This window comes from Heterodontus francisci, chromosome 12, assembly GCF_036365525.1.
Source record: "Heterodontus francisci isolate sHetFra1 chromosome 12, sHetFra1.hap1, whole genome shotgun sequence".
Classification (NCBI taxonomy): Eukaryota; Metazoa; Chordata; class Chondrichthyes; order Heterodontiformes; family Heterodontidae; genus Heterodontus; species Heterodontus francisci.
Window position 1 is genome coordinate 45,544,259 of NC_090382.1, and position 21,611 is coordinate 45,565,869.

Sequence of the window (21,611 nt, forward strand, 5' to 3'; positions counted from 1 at the left end):
GAACATCTGTTCCTGCTGGGGAACTTTAATGCCAGGGTTGGGGCCGACCATGACTCATGGCCCTCCTGCCTTGGGCGCTATGGCATTGGAAGGATGAATGAGAATGGACAGAGACTGCTTGAGTTGTGTACCTATCACAACCTCTGTATCACCAACTCATTCTTTCACACTAAACCCTGTCACCAGGTTTCTTGGAAGCACCCTAGATCACGTCATTGGCACCAGCTGGACCTCATCGTCACGAGGCGAGCCTCCTTAAACTGTGTTCAAATCACACGCAGCTTCCACAGTGCGGACTGCGACACCGACCACTCCCTGGTGTGCAGCAAGGTTAGTTAGACTCAAACCAAAGAAGCTGCATCACTCCAAGCAGAAGGGCCACCCGCGCATCAACACGAGCAGAATTTCTTATCCACAGCTGTTACAAAAATTTCTAAATTCACTTGAAAAAGCCCTTCAAAACATTCCCACAGGGGATGCAGAGACCAAGTGGGCCCACATCAGAGACACCATCTATGAGTCAGCCATGACCACCTATGGCAAACGTGTGAAGCGGAATACAGACTGGTTTCAATCTCATTTTGAAGAGCTGGAACCTGTCATAGCCGCTAAGCGCATTGCACTGCTGAACTACAAAAAAGTCCCCAGCGAGTTAACATCTGTAGCACTTAAAACAACCAGAAGCGCTGCACAAAGAACAGCCAGGCGCTGTGCAAATGACTACTGGCAACACCTATGCAGTCATATTCAGCTGGCATCAGAGGAATGTATGATGGCATTAAGAGAGCTTTTGGGCCGACCATCAAGAAGATCACCCCCCTCAAATCTGAATCAGGGGACACAATCACTGACCAACGCAAGCAAATGGACCGCTGGGTTGAGCACTACCTAGAACTGTACTCCAGGGAGAATGTTGTCACTGAGACCGCCCACAATGCAGCCCAGTCTCTGCCAGTCCTGGATGAGCTGGACGAACAGCCAACAAAATCGGAACTCAGTGATGCCGTTGATTCTCTAGCCAGTGGAAAAGCCCCTGGGAAGGACGGCATTACCCCTGAAATCATCAAGAGTGCCACGCCTGCTATACTTTCAGCACTCTACGAACTGCTTTGCCTGTGCTGGGACGAGGGAGCAGTACCACAGGACATGCACGATGCCAATATCATCACCCTCTATAAAAACAAAGGTGACCACGGTGACTGCAACAACTACCGTGGAATCTCCCTGCTCAGCATAGTGGGGAAAGTCCTCGCTCGAGCCGCTTTAAACAGGCTCCAGAAGCTGGCTGAGCGTGTCTACCCTGAGGCACAGTGTGGCTTTTGAGCAGAGAGATCGACCATTGACATGCTGTTCTCCCTTCGTCAGCTACAGGAGAAATGCCGCGAACAACAGATGCCCCTCTACGTTGTCTTCATTGATCTCAGCAAAGCCTTTGACCTCGTCAGCAGACGTGGTCTCTTCAGACTACTAGAAAAGATCGGATGTCCACCAAAGCTACTAAGTATCATCACCTCATTCCATGACAATATGAAAGGCACAATTCAACATAGCGGTGCCTCATCAGACCCCTTTCCTGCCCTGAGTGGCGTGAAACAGGGCTGTGTTATCGCACCTACGCTGTTTGGGATTTTCTTATCCCTGCTGCTCTCACATGCATTCAAGTCTTCAGAAGATGGAATTTTCCTCCACACAAGATCAGGTGCCAGGTTGTTCAACCTTGCCCGCCTAAGAGCGAAGACCAAAGTACGGAAAGTCCTCATCAGGGAACTCCTCGTTGCTGACGATGTTGCATTAACATCTCACACTGAAGAGCGTCTGCAGAGTCTCATCGACAGGTTTGTGGCTGCCTGCAACAAATTTGGCCTAACCGTCAGCCTCAAGAAAACAAACATCATGGGACAGGACGTCAGAAATGCTTCATCCATCAATATCGGCGACCACGCTCTGGAAGTGGTTCAAGAGTTCACCTACTTAGGCTCAACTATCACCAGTAACCTGTCTCTCGATGCAGAAATCAACAAGCGCATGGGAAAGGCTTCCACTGCTATGTCCAGACTGGCCAAGAGAGTGTGGGAAAATGGCGCACTGACACGGAACACAGAAGTCCGAGTGTATCAAGCCTGTGTCCTCAGTACCTTGCTCTATGGCAGCGAGGCCTGGACAACGTATGTCAGCCAAGAGCGACGTCTCAATTCATTCCATCTTCGCTGCCTCCGGAGAATCCTTGGCATCAGGTGGCAGGACCGCATCTCCAACACAGAAGTCCTCGAGGCGGCCAACATCCCCAGCTTATACACACTACTGAGTCAGCGGCGCTTGAGATGGCTTGGCCATGTGAGCCGCATGGAAGATGGCAGTATCCCCAAGGACACATTGTACAGCGAGCTCGCCACTGGTATCAGACCTACCGGCCGGCCATGTCTCCGCTTTAAAGATGTCTGCAAACGCGACATGAAGTCCTGTGACATTGATCACAAGTCGTGGGAGTCAGTTGCCAGCGATCGCCAGAGCTGGCGGGCAGCCATAAAGGCGGGGCTAAAGTGTGGCGAGTCGAAGAGACTTAGCAGTTGGCAGGAAAAAAGACAGAAGCGCAAGGGGAGAGCCAACTGTGTAACAGCCCCGACAAACAATTTTTTCTGCAGCACCTGTGGAAGAGTCTGTCACTCTAGAATTGGCCTTAATAGCCACTCCAGGCGCTGCTCCACAAACCACTGACCACCTCCAGGCGCTTACCCATTGTCTCCAGAGACAAGGAGGCCAAAGAAGATCTACATCTGCCTTAAAAATTTTCAAAGACTCTGCTTCCACTGCCTTTTAAGGTAGAGAATTCCAAAGACTCACGACCCTCTGAGAAAAAGAATTTCTCCTCATCTCTGTCTTAAATGGGCGACTCTTTATTTTTAAACAGTGACCCCTCGTTCTAGATTCTCCCACAAGGGGAAACATCCTTTCCACATCCACCCTGTCAAGACCCCTCAGGATCTTGTATGTTTTAATCAAGTTGCCTCTTACTCTTTGTTGTGCCTAACACGCACTCGACTCTTAAAGAATCCACGGAATCCGATTGGTGAAAGGTATCTCAATATTTTATTCACACACTCAATCATCAAGTACAAGCTCTCACTACTTGCACAGTATACTACGCCTCAAGACACGAGGTGATCAGTCTCGGACGTATGGCTGCTCTTCTGTTCTCTGAGCCCCTGGCTCAGGGTATATTCTCGAGTGTTCTTCCCCGGGGTTCTCGTACCTTCCTCAGTTTCAGTCGGGGGTTAAATCTTGTTTCTAAGACCCGCCCCTCTTACTTACTCTCAGGGGTCTGGTATCATGACATAATGATAATTCCTTATTTGGCTCAGTGAGAACCTGTTCAAAACTTCACAGTTTCCCATTGTCTACTCTGAGTTTAATCATATCTGATCTCCATGACGACTCCCTATATCTGCTAAGTCCAAGGACAGTTTCTGGGATCCTCCTCAATACCTTTTCTTTAATCATATCTACAATTCCTCAGCTATCTGTGTGCTATGCCCTTTATACTCATCCCACTTCAACACACTGTTCATTGTTGTGTTACTGGCCCCTTTGTTTTAATTAAGTTTTGCTATATGCGCTTTTGCTAGATGTGTTTTTACTGGGTCTACACTCTTCTAAATTCCAGCGGATACAAGCCTAGCCTGTCCAATCTTTCCTCGTAAGACAGCCCGCCCATTCCAGGTATTAGTCTAGTAAACCTTCTCTGTACTGCCTCCACCGCATCTACATCATTCCTTAAATAAGACCAGTACTGTACGCAGTACTCCAGATGTGGTCTCACCAATGCCATGTATAGCTGAAGCATAACCTCCCTACTTTTGTATTCAATTCCCCTCGCAAAAAACAATAACATTCTATTAGCTTTCCTAATTACGTGCTGAACCTGCATACTAACCTTTTGAGGACACCCAGATCCCTCTACATCTCAGAGCTCTGCAATCTCTCACCATTTAGATAATAAGCTTTTTTATTCTTCCTGCCAAAGTGGACAATTTCACACTTTCCCACATTATACTCCATTTGCCAGGTCTTTGCCACTCACTTAACCTATCCATATCCCTTTGTAGCCCCCTTATATCCTCTTCACAACTTACTTTCTTACCTATCTTTATGTCATCAGCAAATTTAGCAACCATACCATTGGTCCCTTCATCTAAGTCATTTATATATATTGGAAAAAGTTGAGGTCCCAGCACAGATCCCTGTGGCATACCACTTGTTACATCTTGCCAACCAGAAAATGACCTATTTATGCCTACTCTCTGTTTTCACTGTTCGCTAGCCAATCTTCTATCCATGCCAATATGTTACCCCCTACATCATGAGCTTTTATTTTCTGCAATAACCTTTGATGTGGCACCTTATCAAATGCCTTCTGGAAATCTAAGTACAATATATCCACTGGGTCCCTTTTATCCACAGCACATGTAACTCCCTCAAAGAACTCCATTAAATTGGGTAAACGTGATTTCCCTTTCACAAAACCATGTTAACCCTGCCTGATTACCGTGAAATTTTCTAAATGCCCTGCGATAACATCTTTAATAATAGCTTCTAACATTTTCCCTAAGACAGATGTTAAGCTAACTGGCCTCAAGTTTCCTGCTTTCTGTCTCCCTCCCTTTTTGAATAAAGGAGTTATATTGGCTATTTTCCAATCTAGAGGAACCTTCCCCGAATCTAGGGAATTTTGGAAAATTAAAACTAACGCATCAACTATCTCACTAGCCATTTCTTTTAACACCCTAAGATGAAATCCATCAGGACCCGGGGACTTGTCAGCCCGTAGCTTCAACAATTTGTTCAGTAACACTTCCCTGGTGATTGTAATGTTCTTGAGTTCCTCCCTCCCTTCCATTTCCTAACTTACAGCTAATACTGGGATGTTACTTGTATCCTCAATAGTGAAGACCGATGCAAAATACCTGTTCAATTCATCTGCCGTCTCCTTATTATCCATTATTAATTCCCCAGACTCACTTTCTATAGGACCAACACTCACTTTGTTAACTTTTCTTTTTTATATATCTATAGAAAGTCTTACTATCCATCTTTATATTTCTAGCTAGCTTTCTCTTGTACTCTAATTTTACCTTCCTTATCAATCTTTGAGTCATTCTTTGCTGTTTTTTATACTCTATCTAATCTTCTGACCTGCCTCCCATCTTTGCACAATTATAGGCTATTTCTTTAAGTTTGATACTATCTTTAACTGTTTTATTTAACCATGGATGGTGGGTCCCACCCTTGGAATTTTTCTTTCTCGTTGAAATGTGTTTATTCTGTGTATTCTGAAATATCCCCTTAAATGTCTGCCACTGCATCTCTATTGACCTATTCCTTAACCTGATTTGCCAGTTCACCTTAGCTAGCTCTGCTTTCATGCTCTTATAATTGCCCTTATTTATCTTTAAAATACTAGTCTTGGACCCACTCTTCTGTCCCTCAAACTGAATGTAAAATTCAATCATATTATGATCGTTGTTACCTAGAGGCGCCTTAACTATGAGGTCATTAATTAATCCCATCTCATTTCACAATACCAGGTCTAGTATAGCCTGCTCTCTTGTTAGTGTATTATTCCTTTAGAGTTAAAGATTGAATAAATGGTTGGTTTTCAGAGCTCACTGAAGTTCCTCTTTAAGATGGAAGAGTTAAACATTTCAAAGTTTCTGTTAGAATAGAATCTCTGTTACCAGGGGTCTCTGTTAGAATTGAATTGCTGTTACCAGGGGCTTGGGAGATAAACACAAACATTGAAATATCCTGTGTGACCTCAGTAAGAGGTAGCAATAAAACTTAATTGGTTTATGGGGTTGTTGATCAGACAGGTCGGCTCCGGAGGTTGCTGTGGGTACTATGGAAAGGGTAATTAATAATAAATGGAATAATGTACTCAAAGGAACAAGAGAGGTCAGGTAAACACAATTATGAACATTTTGAACAGATAAAAGCTCACAAACTGCAAATTCCAGTAAAACATGAAATTAAATTATAGATTTTAAAAGGGAACACAGAAAGGTCACATCTAATGCAAAAGTCATATGACACCTTAGAAATAGTATAAAAATACGAGGTTATGAAGCAACACTTAGGAGTGTTGGATCCTCAAACAACACTTCTCATCCCATGCCTTATTCGGGGATTGAAGGTACAAGTTTACTTTAAATTTTGATGGATATTCTGGATATTCTAAGATAATTTTGCTGTAACATTAGCAAGGTTAAATTTTTGGATTCTATATTAGAAATAAGAATATGTGTTACATCTCTCAGTAATGTTTGATATTGTGATATACTTATCCACTTGAGAAGTTTATTGCATGTTAAATTCTTTAATAAGTATATAAAAGTTAATAAATTGTCTCATGTAGTATTCTGTATAAAACTACAAGAACACCCTCTCTGTGTCTCTTTAAGTGGAGAGATACCTATTGAAGAGAGTTTCCCAGACCTTTATAATATCTGGGATATTTATAACTTTGCCTAAAAAATATTAAAAATTGGCTATCCGAAAGATGGTAAAATTCTCTGTTGGTTTTCTTTCTTTGATGGAAAGCTAGTGCAATTCTTTGGACCCAAATAAGTGTCTGAGACTTTGTCTGGTTTGAACTTGATTAAGGGAAGTTCGTGGGGATGTGCTCCTTATTTGGTTTAGTCCCTACAAGGGGTTAAAGTCATAAATCACTTCACTCACACAGTCTTCTGAGTGTCCAAGGCTTCGGCCGATACTGCCTCTGGCAGCTGGTCCTGGCACCAGGTTGTGACCACGAATCCGAGGACTCTAACAGCCCAGCTGAGGTGAGGTGTTTCTGAGCTGGTGCTTAGTGCGGGGAAAGGATGTGACGCTGCAGCCTCTGAGGTCCACTCCTCCTCCTCAGAGGTGGATGGATGTTCCCCAGAGACATTGCCTGGCTGCTGCTGTGCTTCACCTGCAGGGGAAAACGGAATGATCAGGTGTGATCAACACTCTGTACTGAAGGACATGTCATGGACTGCATTGTGGCTACATGCGTGTGACTTTGAAATCACGAGCAACCTTCATTGCTTTAGCCAGTGCACACCCCCACCCCCACCCCCCTGCCCACACTCTGGGGAATTCACCCTCCTGGCCAGGTGCTTCAGCCTCATCATTGGCTATTGAGCATCCTCTGTCCTCCCCAACAAGCAGCAATGCATCCTCCTCCAAACTTGTGAGTATTGTCATATTGGAGACACTACTACCGTCCGTGCCTTCTCTTGGGCATTCTGTGCACTCTTTTCCTGTGGAGACACATGGCAATCAGTTCAGTTCTTTGACTTGAAGGAGCACCCGCTCATCCCTTGTGCTGCATGCTGCATCTGGAACCATTCGATTGAAGAGTATGGTTGACACACTTCTGGACCATTGTGCGAATCAGATGTGCCCGGCATTTGGGCCAGACAGTGCTGCAGCCATTCACTCCAGATGGATGGCTTCGACTTTGCAGCATCAACACCTGGTGACCCTTCCGTCTAAGTGCAAAGCAACAATGACTGCGACATGCCTCTTACCCTGGCAGAGCGCAGAAGGTCGTTGACCCGCTTGCGGCATTGGAGCCATGTTCTGTTCACAACCCCGTGGCTGCTGACCTCCTCCACAACCTCAAACTATGCCTTCTTGGTGACCTGGGGAGGCCTCCTCCTTCTGTCTGCTGGGAAGAGGATCTCCCGCCTTGCCTCAGCTGCCTGGAGGAGGACTTGCAGGGAGTCTTCTGAGAACCCTGGGGCCATGTGGTTGCCGCTCTCTGCCATTGTCGCAAGCAGGTTCTGGTCCTCCAAGGTCCCTGGTAGATTTATGGATACTGAATGATTCACCCCTTTAATTGCAATTACACTCCTTTCCTCCTCAGCCCTTGTGCTCAGCTCTAGCTTCTCCCACCATCCTCCTTGATGTTAGTAGCCCTCTCAGAGCCACTGATGGTGCTGAAAGTCCTTATATATGGCTTTCAGCACCTTCTTCTGGCTCCAACCCCACCCTCGCCGACGCTCACCTTCCCGCCCATGGACGCCCTTTTCAGCCAGTAATTCGCCGCCGAGACGCTAATTGGACCCTTAGCGCTCGATTGGGGTGGCAGCTGAGCGCAGAGTGGGAGCGACTTCGGCACCCGCTTCTGCCTCCCGGACCGCAGACCAACCAGGACAGGTAAAATTCCGGCCTCACTCTTTAGAGCTCTAGTACAGAAAAAAAGAATATGTTGGCCAAAATACTTGCTAATTCTTGAAGATAAAAGAGAATATATGAAAAGATGTCAGAAGTCTTTTTTGTTTGGCGTCCCAAATACATATAGATGGCTGTCACTGGGATCTTCCTAGAACAGTTCTTGACAGGCGATATTGAAGATCAGTTTGGGCAGGCTTTCCAGGGAAAATGCAGTATCAGGAGTTTCAGGCAGTTTCATACACTTGCTTCCCAGATTCTCAAGAAATGGATAACTAACATGCTTTCTCAAAGAGCTGGAACAGACTGAGGTGGGGTTTTGCTTTCTTGGCAAATTTTCAAACCATTGTCCATATCTCAACTCACTGTCCAAAGTGAAACCAGAAACAGTGTCACATGACCCCTGTAAATCTTGACCTGTCACTTCTCTGTAAACATCTTCCCCAAGTCAAAAACAACCCCTGCTGGGTAATTATTTGAAGACAGATGCCTTCCAATAACTGTTTACAGTACAGACTTCTCAGTGACCCTTGTAAAAAAAATCCATGGACTCCTTTTCAGTTTGAAACCACAAATCTTCAAAATTTTACAAAACAATGGAAACACTCGTAACAATGTCAGTCAGGTAGTTTGGCAGTAATACAAAAGAAAAATATAGCAGATGCTTGAAATCTGAAACAAAAACAGAAAATTTTGGAAATACTCAGCAGGTCAAGCAGCATCTGTGGAGAGAAAAACAGAGTTAATATATCAGGTTTGCGACCTTTCATCAGAACTGGGAAAAGTTAGAAACGTAATAGGTTTTGAGCAAGTAAAAGGGACAGGGGGACTAAGAACAAAAGGGAAGGTCTGTTATAGGGTGGAGGGTAAGACCGATTAAATGACAAAAGGTTTCATGGTACAAAGCCAAAGGGAGTGATAGTGGGGCAAATAAAGAAACATTTAAATTCTCCATCTTGCTCCCACTCTGACTTTTCTGTGCTTGGCCTGTTACAGTGTTTCAATGAAGCTCAACCGAGGAACAGCATCTCAACTTTTGACTGGGCATTTTACAGTCTTCCGGACTCAACTTTGAGTTCAATAACTTTCGATCCTAATCTCTGATTCCATTTTTTTCTTTTTTTCATTTTATTTGCTGGTTTATTTTTTCTCCCCCTCTTGTTTCTCTTTGAATCCCTCTAGTTTGTGTTCAGACGTCTGCTATCTGGCATTCACACCTCATTCAGACACACCTTTTGTTTCTTTACCTATCCCATTACCGGTCCCTTTGGTTTTGTTCCAGGAAACCTTTTGTCATTTAATCTCTCTTGCCCGCACCCTATAACAGACCTCCCCTTTTGTTCTTTCCCCCCATCCTCCCTTTCACTTGCTCAAAACCTGTTACATTTCTAAATTTTGCCAGTTCTAATGAAAGGTCACAGACCTGGAACATCAACTCTGTTTTTCCCTCCACAGCTGCCTTACCTGCTGAGTATTTCTGTTTTTATTTAAGTAGTTTGTCAGCACAGATGCAAATGTGGGACTGAATGATGTGGTGGAAAGGTACAGCTGGGTGTCATCAATATAATGTGAAAGCTGCCCCACATCCACAGATGATGTCACCAATGGGCAGCATGTAGATAAGGAAGAGGAGAAAGCAAGTGATAAATCTTTCAGACTTCTAGTGGTAATGGTGGGAGGGTGTAAGTTAACTCCTTTACTTTTTAAATAGATTCCTAAAGCTAGAGACAGTGTATGTCTGACAAATCATTTCATTTATTGTTGATAAAATGTTAACACTACACACCCTAAACATTCATACAGAGTAGTGAACATTAGCTTCATGGCTAAAACTTATGTGTGTAGATTTAATGAGGAATTGCAAAGATGGCTTCTTCAAGCCTATTCATGCCACCGGGGCCCAAAGGTAGCAAGAGGTTTCTTTCTCTGTAACTAAGTAAAAACACTGTCTCACTTTATTCCATTTTCTTTATTGTCTGCTTTCTGCTGGATGCAATACGTTTTCTGAGCAGCCAGCTGTTAGAACCAATTGCCAAACAGAGATGAGAGGCTCCATGACTTTACACACTACACTGTTACTTCCCATCATTGCTTTCCCTGAGCTATAGCTTTGTTGTAAACAACTTTTGATGCATCCTCTATAGCAACCTATTGGGAAGAATTTTATCGGCTCCATGGAGGAGGGAATGCCAGTAAAATAGTTTGGGGCTGCATCTGGCCAGCCTCCTTGATGTCGACCAATTTTACCAGATACAGATGGCAGGATGAATCAGTGGCTATCAGATTGGCGGTGGGCAGGTAAATAAAATCGTTAAATGGCCAATTGTCAGGTACTGTAAGAAATATGAGTTTTTATATATTTTTCTTTTTACTATAAATCTCAGGTACTATGCAATATATGTGTTGGGAGTTCTTTTAGTGAGCTGTTATGGCCATGTGGTGAGGGGTGTGGGTAGTCCCACTGTTCAACTCCCATCTGACTGCAGCAAGTATTTTTGTTATTAGGGTTTTTACCCCTTTGTGTTTTATTTGTCAAATAAACAGACAGCAACAGGTTATCTTGTAAGTTTAAAACAGAAGATTAATTACTTATTGAGCAATATGCCTTATCCCGAAATTGTCGCAACCACACCCACTCACACATTCACACGCACACACACACACACACACGCACACACACACACACACACGTAAGAAGAGACAGATAGAGAGGAAAAGGGTAAGTGGTTTGAAGTGATGAAGGGTTTCAGAGTTCATGGTAAACTTGTTGAATCTTCTTGGAGGATAATTTCTCTTTAACGTTGCAAGCCTGGGATGTTTGTAGATTTCTCTGTTATTGAAATTTCAGTTTGAAGACAGGAGGTCACTTCCAGTTCTCTGCTGCACAAGTTGAAGTGTAGAATTCACAGCAGGGCACCTTCCTTTTGGCTTGCTGGATTTTCTCCCAGCTCTCAGCTGGAGAGGCTTTGGTGAAGTTTTATCCTGTCTCTTTCTCACTATCTCCCTTTCCAGAGAGCTCCCTTTTAAGCTAAAAGTCTCTCACATCTCGCCTCTATTGGGAGACACCGATCTTCCTCCCTGTGGTGACTGACAATGGCCCAGGATGTGGCTACTTCACACCTTCTTTGTTTCAGAAGAACCCATTCAATTCAAAATGTCTCTTGATGGGTTCAGGATGTGTATAATTGATACCTCAGCTTTGGAATGTATCCTTCTGTCCTTGTCAGATAGTAAGACAGCTTGAATATACAAGGCCAGGTCTTTTGACCTTCAACAACCATTTTGAAGCACAGTGTCCATTTTTTAAAAAGAGAAGTCAGTTTTTATAACTCTTCAGGTTGAGTTCTTGTATTTTCAATTGCTACACTTTATGTGAGTGTAACAAAGCAAAGAATTAACTGCTGGTATGTGGAAAGCTGTTTGATTAGGTTAGGCACGGTTCTTGAAGATAACATGCTATGTGAAACTAGGCATTTATAGATACAAAGAGTAGTGTTACGGCCAGGTGGTGAGGAGTGTGGGTGGTCCCCACTGTTCACCTACCAACTGACCACAGCAAGTGTTTTTGTTTCTAGTGTTTTAACCTTTTGTGTTTTATTTGTCAAATAAACAGACAGTGACAGGTTTTCTTGTAGTTTTAAAATAGAAGATTAACTGCTTATTTAACAATATTCATTCCTGAAATGGTTGCAAGTGCACCCATGCATGCAGTCACATGCATGCAGTCACACACACGCACACACACAGATACACATACACAAGAATAGATAGAGAATAAAAGGGTAAGTGGTTTGAAGTGAGGTAGGTTTTCAGGGTTCACAGTAAACCTCCATCCCTGGCAATGGTGTCCGGTGCCGCTGCGCAGGCACTGGCACCATTTTTAAAGGGCTTCAATTCCTTCTGTTGGATTTTAATGTTTAAAGTGACAGGTTGTACAAACTATTAAAATAAATGTTTATTCATACTTTCAAACCCCTCACCCACCCCCCTCCAATGAATAATTTGTTTGTTATTTGTCCTCTCTCCCCCAAAAAATTAAATTTTGGATCATGACCTTTCCCCTGAACCTTCATTACTTTAATCTTCAACCCCTTCCCATCATGTCCTCAACCAATCGTGTTCGTCTTTGCCACTTCTACCACCACCCCACCCTGAAAGTTTCACGCCTCCCCCCTTCCCACCAGTGTTACACCTAGGATCTCCGAACGGCTTGTGATGGCCATCAGTGAAAGGTAGGTTAATTTTCATTCATTAAACTTTATTAAAATATGTAAATTATGTTTTTTTTGCCGAGCAGCTCGGGGGCCGCCCCGAGGCCTCGCTGCTGCAGATAAAATTGGGTGTAGCTTTCCCAGCGTCGGGCCCGTGGTGGGCCTCTCCCCAAAGGATTTTTCAGGCCTCCCCGCCACGACCCCCGACGTCAGGGGTCAGTAAAATTCAGCCCAGTGTATTGTAATTTTTATACTGTGGGTAAACCTTATGCTTTTGTATGATTAAATGTGAATGAACCTTCAGTAAATATAGAGTTAACTTTAGACATTTGTAACGATTGGGAAATTACAAAAAACAAAAACAAGGGCCGACAGTGTTACATGATCAGACTGTGTGAATAAACAGAGAAATCAGTGGTGCGGGTTAGGACAAGGTGTAAATGAAGAGTGGAATGTGTTCTCTGTATATGAATAATGTGATTAACCAGATTGCTGGGCCCGACTGGAAATACAAATACGCAGTCACAATGTAGATTGGGGAAGGTGCTTCATCATTAACAAGAAAATGAGTAATTAGTAACCAATGACAAAGCAACTAACGAACCGAAGACCAAAAAAGATATGAATGAGACCAGGGACTGAAACACCAGAATACACGAGTGGAACTGTATAAAAATCCCTGGAGCCCGTCCGAGATGCTATAACTACTACTGAAGACCAGAAGAAGAAGAACAGAGAGGAGGACATCGTCTAAAGTCTGACAGTTTTGGGAAAGCAAGGACCCATGGACAGTTGTTGCTGATTGTCTATTGTTAAGTATATCTCAATAAATTCTGTTTGATTGACTATACTTTGGCTATTAGCCCTGTCTCACCAAACTGGTTGTCTTGTCCAAACTAAAGTAAAGAAAGGGATATTTTTCCCACAGTACTTTCCTACCCTTTTCTGATTTTACATAGGATGCACAAAGGCTCAGAGCCTTGCCTAATCAAACAAGATGAGATCTCAGCAGCAGCTGGGTTGTGGAGGGAAATGGCAGCCATACTGTGAAGCTGTCTGCAGGCTATGTGTTGAAGAAACAATGCTATCAAGTTTAGCGGCATTGCAGAGGATGGGGCCAATGTGAAATTATGTTAGTGGAAAGGTGCCTCCTTGGTCCACAGCAGCCACTGGAGGCAGGACAAGGTTCTTGACTCATCGCAGTGGAGGCTTCATCTATCTTATGTTACGACCGAGGTGGGAGGAGTGCACTGTTAATTCAGTCCCACTTCTCCACAGGTCACAACATATTTTTTTTTAAATTTTCCCACTTACTGAAACAGTCAATCAGATGCAATATTTTGCCCCAGAATAGAACACACAAACCAGGTTTCTTTACTGAACAACAAAATTAAAAATTTATTATAAAACAAGTCTTAACTAGTAATGAAGTAAAAACAATATCACACTGATCAAATTTTTAAAAATCCAACATTAATTTTTTTTAAATCCCCTTTCTACCTTAACTAAATTTTAAAGTCTCTTTTTACCTTAGTCCCTTCACACTCACACGCACATACATATACAGATTAACTGAAAATTAAAGAAAATGATTTTTGGCTCAGAGCTCTATTATAGACAAAAAAAACACACTTGCCCACCCCTGGATGAGACACGCTGCACCTCTGAGCACACATAGACAGGATCTTTAGAACAATTCTCTTCGGGCGGCATTGAGAATTAGTTTTAGCAGGCTTTCTTGAAATACAGGAAACAAGACAAATCGACACATTGGACTTCACAGAATCTTTTAGGGAATTGCGGAAAAGTGAGCTGAGTTGTAGACTTCCTTGGAATTTTGCAGACTTGACTTGATCTCCTTCCAGAAGGTAACACACACAAGCATTGACTCACAACCAAGAAGCTTGTCATTTTTCTGCTTATTCTAGGTGGTCCCTGTTATTACTGGGCTTTTCCAATCAAAGGAGCGTTTGTCACTTTTCCTCCCCTGTTACCAGGGTTTCTGCTCATCTTTAATCCGAGCCATGTGACAACCAGCAACATTGACCGGAACTTTACGCCGCCCCAGCGGGTCGGATGGTGACGTGGGGGCAGCGTAAAATTGAGCGGCAGGCTCCAGGAGGCCTAACCGCCCCGCTTCCACCTCCAACCAAGTTTATGGAGGTCCGGCGAGGGGGCGGAGGGGGAGGGGGCGGGGCGGGTGAGAAGCAGCCCGCCCGCCCGAGGCCAATCAGGACCCTTAAGTGGCCACTTAACGGCCACTTAAGGGCCCTCACCCGCCTCCACGGGTATTTTACCCATGGCAAGCGGGTGTGCTGGGGACGTGAAAGGCCGCCCAGCTATAGCTGCCGGCCTTTTGCACCCTGGGGGTGGAGGGGTCCTGGCAGTCGGGCACAGGGTGCCCGATTGAGGGCCGCACCCGCCTCCCAACCCAACCCCGGGATCCAAGACGCCCCCCACTCTCCCCAAATGACCCACTAGCCTCACCAGGGCACGACCAATTCCCCTGGTGAGGCTGCCCCTACTTACCTTCTGTCCCAGTTCCATTGTGTCCTCCTCGGTCGGCTGGGCTGCAGTCACAGCAGTGGCCACTGCTCCCGGTGGCGCTGCTGAGACTAAGAGCTGCCGGCCCGCTGATCGGCCGGCAGCTCACTGAGGCGGGACCTCCTCCCTCAAGCGAGTGGAAGTCCCGCCTCGGGCCAATTAAAGCCTGGGGATCTGTAAAATACGGGACGGATCCCCAGGCTGGGCGGGAGCGGGATCGGCACCGACATTTATGTCAGAGTCTGGCTCCTGTCCGCCCAGTGTAAAATTCTGGCCATTGTTGCCAATCCGGCTCCCTCATTGTCCTCTTGATGGCTTCCTTTTAAAAAAAACCTGGGGCTGAATTTTATCAGCGCACTGCGCTCTGCAGCGGTGCGCTATGAAAGCAACGGCCTTTTGACATGGAAGTGCCACCGCCGAGCCCCTTTGATATTACGCGCTTGGGCTTATTTAAATAGAGGGGGTGGAGTGGCGACCCTTGATGACATAGAGGAGGCAGCCGCCGCATTCCCGGCTTCCACCCCTTAGAGGACAGTTAAATGATTAAAGGGACTGCTTCATTAATAATTTAAATAAAGCTTTGTCCACACCTGCAACCCCCTCTCCCAGCACCACCACCACCCCACCCCACCCCTGCATATGCACATACAGTCATTGTTTTGGCCCATCCCCTCAAAAGAATTAGTTAGCAATAACGACCTTTCCCCGCCGAACTTTATTCCCTTTGATCCTAAACCCCTTCCCACCATCCCCACACCCTATGAAAAAGGTTTTCCAAGCTTCCCCCCCACCCCGCCTCCTACCCTGATAATTTTACTCCTACCCCCTCCCCACCAGTGTCTCACCTTGGAACTTCGGAGTTCCGAAGGCCCGCGAGTTGCAATCGGCGGCAGTACAATCGGTGTGGGACATCCAGTGGTGGCAGGTAAGTTCATTTGCATTTCATTACTGCTCATTTAAATACTTAGATGAAGGCCCTGCCACAAAGTGGCAGGGGAGGGGGGTCGCACCGAGGTCCCCCCACCACCATAATATACAACATCGGGGGTCGAGGCGAGCCTCTCCCCACAGAATTTTACGGGCCCCCCTGTTGTGATCCACAGCATCGAGGGGCTGGTAAAATTCAGCCCCGGTCCAACATTTATTCAGCTTAATCATAAATTCCTTTAAAACTATTGTTTTAACAAAAAAGAATCACTTTCATAACACCTCCAATCTCAGAGAAATGCGTTTCACTACAAAGTGTGGGAAAAATAGAAAACACATTTTCAAACTCATACTCGTTCACTCTTTTCATTCAAATAACTTGAACAAAGTTAGTTTCTTGATCAAGCATCTGCAATAACATTATTTTTACCCGCAATGTGGATAACCTTTAAGTGATGAGGTTGTAACAGTAAACTCCTCAGCATAGTCTGGCATCTGATTTTTAATTTTATTTTCACAAATTTTGTCACCAAATCAGCCGACTGCAACCTAAGACCCCAATTGTTCCAAGTGTGGAATTGGGTAGGAGTTTGTCTTTGTTACGGCATTAAATTTTCTGCAGTCTATGCAAAGTCTAGTTGAACCATTAGGTTTAGACACCAATACTACTGGTGAACTCCAACTGTTTTGACTAGGTTCTATTAGGTGGTTCTCCAGCATGTATTGGAATTCTGCTTTTACCTGGGCCAATTTCTCTGCATTTAAGTGGTCAGGATGCTGTTTTATAGGAACGGTTTCCGCTATATCCACATCATGTGTGGCTAAGGTTGTACATCCTGGCTTATCCCTACAGACTCTTTTAAATGCTGTGAGTAGCCTTGTTAGCTCTTCTCATTGGTTTGCATCTAAATATGAAAGCATAGTGTCTATTTCCCTCGCAATTCAATATTAGCTAACTGGATAGTAGGAGGTTCAATTTGAGAATTGTCTAGGCCTCCTTCTGCCTTATCCTCACTCTCCCTTTCATCCTTCACTGTCCCTACAACCTGACATACCTGTTCTTGCTTATTCTCTTCCCAGCGATAATACTGTTTTAACATATTGATATGACATAGCCGATTCTTTTTCTGGCAACTGGGATGTCAATCGAATAATTTACTTTACTAATTCTCTTGACCACTTTATATGGACCATTGAACCGTGCTTTCAATGGTTCACCCTGTGAAGGCATCAACATCAACACTTCACCCCTGGCTGAAACGTTCTGTCTTAGCATGCTTGTCTGCCCATATTTTCATAGTTGTTTGGGAAGCTTTAAGGTGTTTCTGAGACACCTCGTTAGCCATTCCTGGAACACAGATACATAATCTAGTACAGAAGATTCATCCCTCTGTTTCAAAAATCTTTCTTTAATGAGTTTTACAGGACCTCTTATCTCATGTCCGTAAACTAATTCAAAAGGACTAAAACCTGTAGATTCATGAGGTGAATCCCTACTGGCAAACAAAGGAAATTCTAGCCCTTATCCCAACCATGGGGATATTCATGAAAGCTTGCCCTAATCATCGTTTTAAGGGTCTGATGGTACCTTTCTAAAGCTCCCTGTGTCTGTGGGTGATATGCTGAAGACTTTAACAGTGTTATACCTAAGTTACCCATAACTTACTGAAAAATTTTAGACGTGAAATTGGAACCTTGATCCAACTGAATCTCAATCGGTAATCCATATCTAACTGGGTTAACCTTTCTACCATTACCCTAACAGCAATTGTTCTCAAGGGAATGGCCTCTGGGAACCGAGTAGCCATATCCATGATAGTGAGTTTATATTGGTGTCCAACTTTTGTTTTCGGTAAGGGTCCGACACAGTCTACCAACACCCTATTAAATGGTTTCCCCAATAACTGGTATTGGAATTAGAGGTGGCGGTTTTATAGCAGGTTGCGGTTTTCCAACAATCTGGCACGTATAGCACATTTTACAAAACTGCACTATGTCCTTGGAAAGACCTGGCCAGTAATAATGTTGACTTATTTGGTCTTCCGGATCCCCACATGTCCCGCTATAAGAATCCCATGCTCTAACCTTAATAGTTCCCGGTGATACCACTATCTGACAAACAACTGTTCTGTCTTCATCTGTAGGTCTGTGAGGAGGTCTCCACTTCTACATTTCCTCATCAGAACCTGATTTTCAATATAATAGCCTTCTGAAACTCCTTTTGCCTCTGCTTCTTTTAGAGCTGATTGTGCCACCTTCTTCAATTCTGGATCAGCTTGCTGAGCCGTGATCAGAGACTTATTAAATATTTCCTTTGGATTATCCAAATCCCCAAGGAAAGTTTCAAATATTCAGCTATCTGACTGTGGTGCCAGTTTTACCTCCGACAATGGAACTTGTTTAGCCATTCCTCCGCCATTTCCGCCACCTCCAGCGTGATGCCACTACCAAACGCATCTACCCCTCCCTTCCCTTGTCAGCATTCCAAAGGGATCATTCCCTCCGCGACACCTTGGTCCACTCCTCCATTACCCCCACCACTTCGCCCCCGTCCCATGGCACCTTCCCCTGCAATTGCAGGAGGTGTAATACCTGCCCATTTACCTCCTAACTCCTCACTATCCAAGGCCCCAAACACTCCTTTCAGGTGAAGCAGCGATTTACTTGTACTTCTTTCAATGTAGTATACTGTATTCGCTGCTCACAATGTGGTCTCCTCTACATTGGGGAGACCAAGCGCAGACTGGGTGACCACTTTGCGGAACACTTCCACTCGGTCCGCAAGCAGGACCCTAAGCTTCCGGTTGCTTGCCATTTCAACACTCCCCCCTGCTCTCATGCTCACATCTCTGTCCTGGGATTGCTGCAGTGTTCCAGTGAACATCAACGCAAGCTCGAGGAACAGCATCTCATCTACCGATTAGGCACACTACAGCCTGCCGGACTGAACATTGAGTTCAATAATTTCAGAGCATGACAGCCCCCCATTTTACTTTCATTTTTAGTTGTTTTTTCTTTTTTCTTTTTAACATTTTTACAACCTTTTTTTGCATTTATTTCATTTCATCTTCGTTTGTTCAGTTTGCTTACGCACTGTTTTTTTTCATGTTTATACTTGCTGCTGTTCAATATTCAGTCCATTAACACCTTTTCTGTACTAATGCTTTGTCTTTCAACACACCATTAATATATTGTTTGCCTTTGCTCCATGACCTTTTGGTCAGCTATGTGGCCTTGTCCAATCTACACCTTCTCCTTTGTTATCTCTTGCCCTACCCCCACCTCACTTGCTTATAACCTGTGACATTTTTAATATTTGTCAGTTCCGAAGAAGGGTCACTGACCCGAAACGTTAATTCTGCTTCTCTTTCCACAGATGCTGCCAGACCTGCATTTCTTGTTTTTATTTGTTTAGCCATTGCTCAAGTTACTACATAAGATGGAAAAATTCCTGGAACCTTTTCCTGTAACTGTTCTGTCTCTCTAGCTTCACTTGTTTTTTCTGTGACTAATGGTGAAGCTACTACTTTCGCTCCAGCCAAATCATTCCCCAGGAGTAGGTCAACTCCGTGTATGGAAAACTATGGACAACTCCTACAGTTACTGTTCCAGACATTAGGTCACACCCGAGGTGCACCCGATACAAAGGTAGAGGTATATACTCCCCGCCAATACCATTCACTAAAATTTTAGCGTTCACTGAGCTCTCTGGTGGAAATGTTATGCTTTTCCCCAGCAAAAGAGTTTGTGTGGCTCCTGTTTCCCTATGTATAACTATAGGTTTGCCTGCCTCACTTGAGGGATAAGGAGTTACTTTTCCTTTTGACAAGAATCTCCTGTAACTCTCAGGTATCTTATTCACAACCTGTACACTCACAGTGGTTGTTGTACTTGACCTTGCAGCTGCAGTCAGAGTCACAGCCTGATCCGCTGTACTCTTGGTCAGGGCCCCTTTCACTGCATTGGCTTTGTGCACCCCAATAACTCCCATGGGTTTAACCCCCAACTCTCAGCATTCTGCACGAAAATGTCCCACCTTGTAGCAATGGTAACATTTAGGCTTGCAAATTTCACTTCCACCCTCAGCACCTTCCTTTCTAGCCTGAGGAGGAGATCCCGGGGCGATCCCAGCTATCCCTTCTTGTCCCTGGCAACTTGCCTTCCTTTCACTCTCCCACCTTCTATCCTTCTCGGGTTTGTGGGGGTGATGGACAAAGGGTTTGGGCTTATACACAAGCTCAAAATCATCAGCAATTTCCGTTGCCTGTCTGGTCGTTGAAACCTTCTGGTTCTCTACATGAATTCTCACTACTGCAGGGAGTGAATTTTTTAATTATTGCAGGAGAATTAATTCTCCACGGTTCTCATATGTGGCTTCCACCTTTAGTGCCTGTATCCAACGATCAAAATTAATTTGTTTTACCCTCTCAAATTCTATGTAAGTCTACCCAGATAATCTCCGGAGGTTCTGAAATTTCTGTTGGTAAGCTTCAGGGACTAACTCATATCCAGCAAGAATAGCCTTTTTTGCCTTCTCATAATTTGCAGATGCCTCTTCAAAAAGCATGGTATAAACTTCATGAGCTGTGCCCAACAATCTGCTTTGCATAAGCAGTGTCCAGCTTTCCTTTGGCCATTTCATTTGTTTGGATATCTTTTCAAAAGAAATGGAAAATACCTCTACATCCCTTTCCTCAAATTTAGAGAGGTCTTGTATAAATTTAAATAGCTTTTCACTAGGTCCTGGGGTGGAGTCAGATCTTTCACCACCAGAACTTTCACTGGAGTCAAGAGCACCCCTTTGTCTCAGTTCCATCTTTTTAATTCAAATTCTCTTCCTTCTCTTTCATTTCTCTTTGAAATTCAAGCTTAAGTCTTTCCAATTCTATTGCTTTTTCTTTTTCCTTACCAAGTTCAAGTTGCCTCATCTGTAACCGAATTTTAGCTAATTCAACTGCACCACCCTCTGATTTGCTGCCTTCTTCTTCCAATTTTAAATGTTGGACTATTACTTCAATTAGTTTAACCTTGGTCAAGTTTTGCAAGTCACTGAGGGATACATCCACCTTCCCCAGAAAAGTTTCAGCAACTGCTACAGACATTCGGGTGGTATTGACATTAGTCTATTGCACAAGAAACCTGATGCTTTTTTTCCCTTTTCAAATTATTATTACCCCACTTACAATTGAACGTCATCAGTGTTGGGTTTATCCTGGAAAGAGAGCCTCCAATTAAATATGTTACGAATGCGGCAGGAGGAGTGCACTGTTAATTTAGTCCCACTTCTCCCCAGGTCATAAAATATTGTTTAAAATTTTCACACTCACTGGGCTTGGGGGGAGGCAGGCACTCTGTCCTTGGCAATGGCATCCGGCTCCGGCGTGCAGGCGTCGGTGCCCTTTTTAAAGGGCTTCCAGCCCTTCAGTTTAATTTAAATTTTTAAAGTTACAGGACCTATAAAATTAACATGAACAATTTAATAAAAGTTTCAATCCCCTCTCCCACCCACCCATGACTAAACTATTTATTAATTGCCCTCTCCCCCCAAAAAAACTTAATTTGTGATCCTGATCTTCCCCCCACCAAAGTTTATAACCTTTTACCTTCAACCCCTTCTCACCATCCCCTCCACCAATCGCAATAGTTTTCCCGCTCTCCCACCCCCCCACCACACCCTGAAAACTTAACTGCTCCCCCCTCCCAACCAGCGTTCCA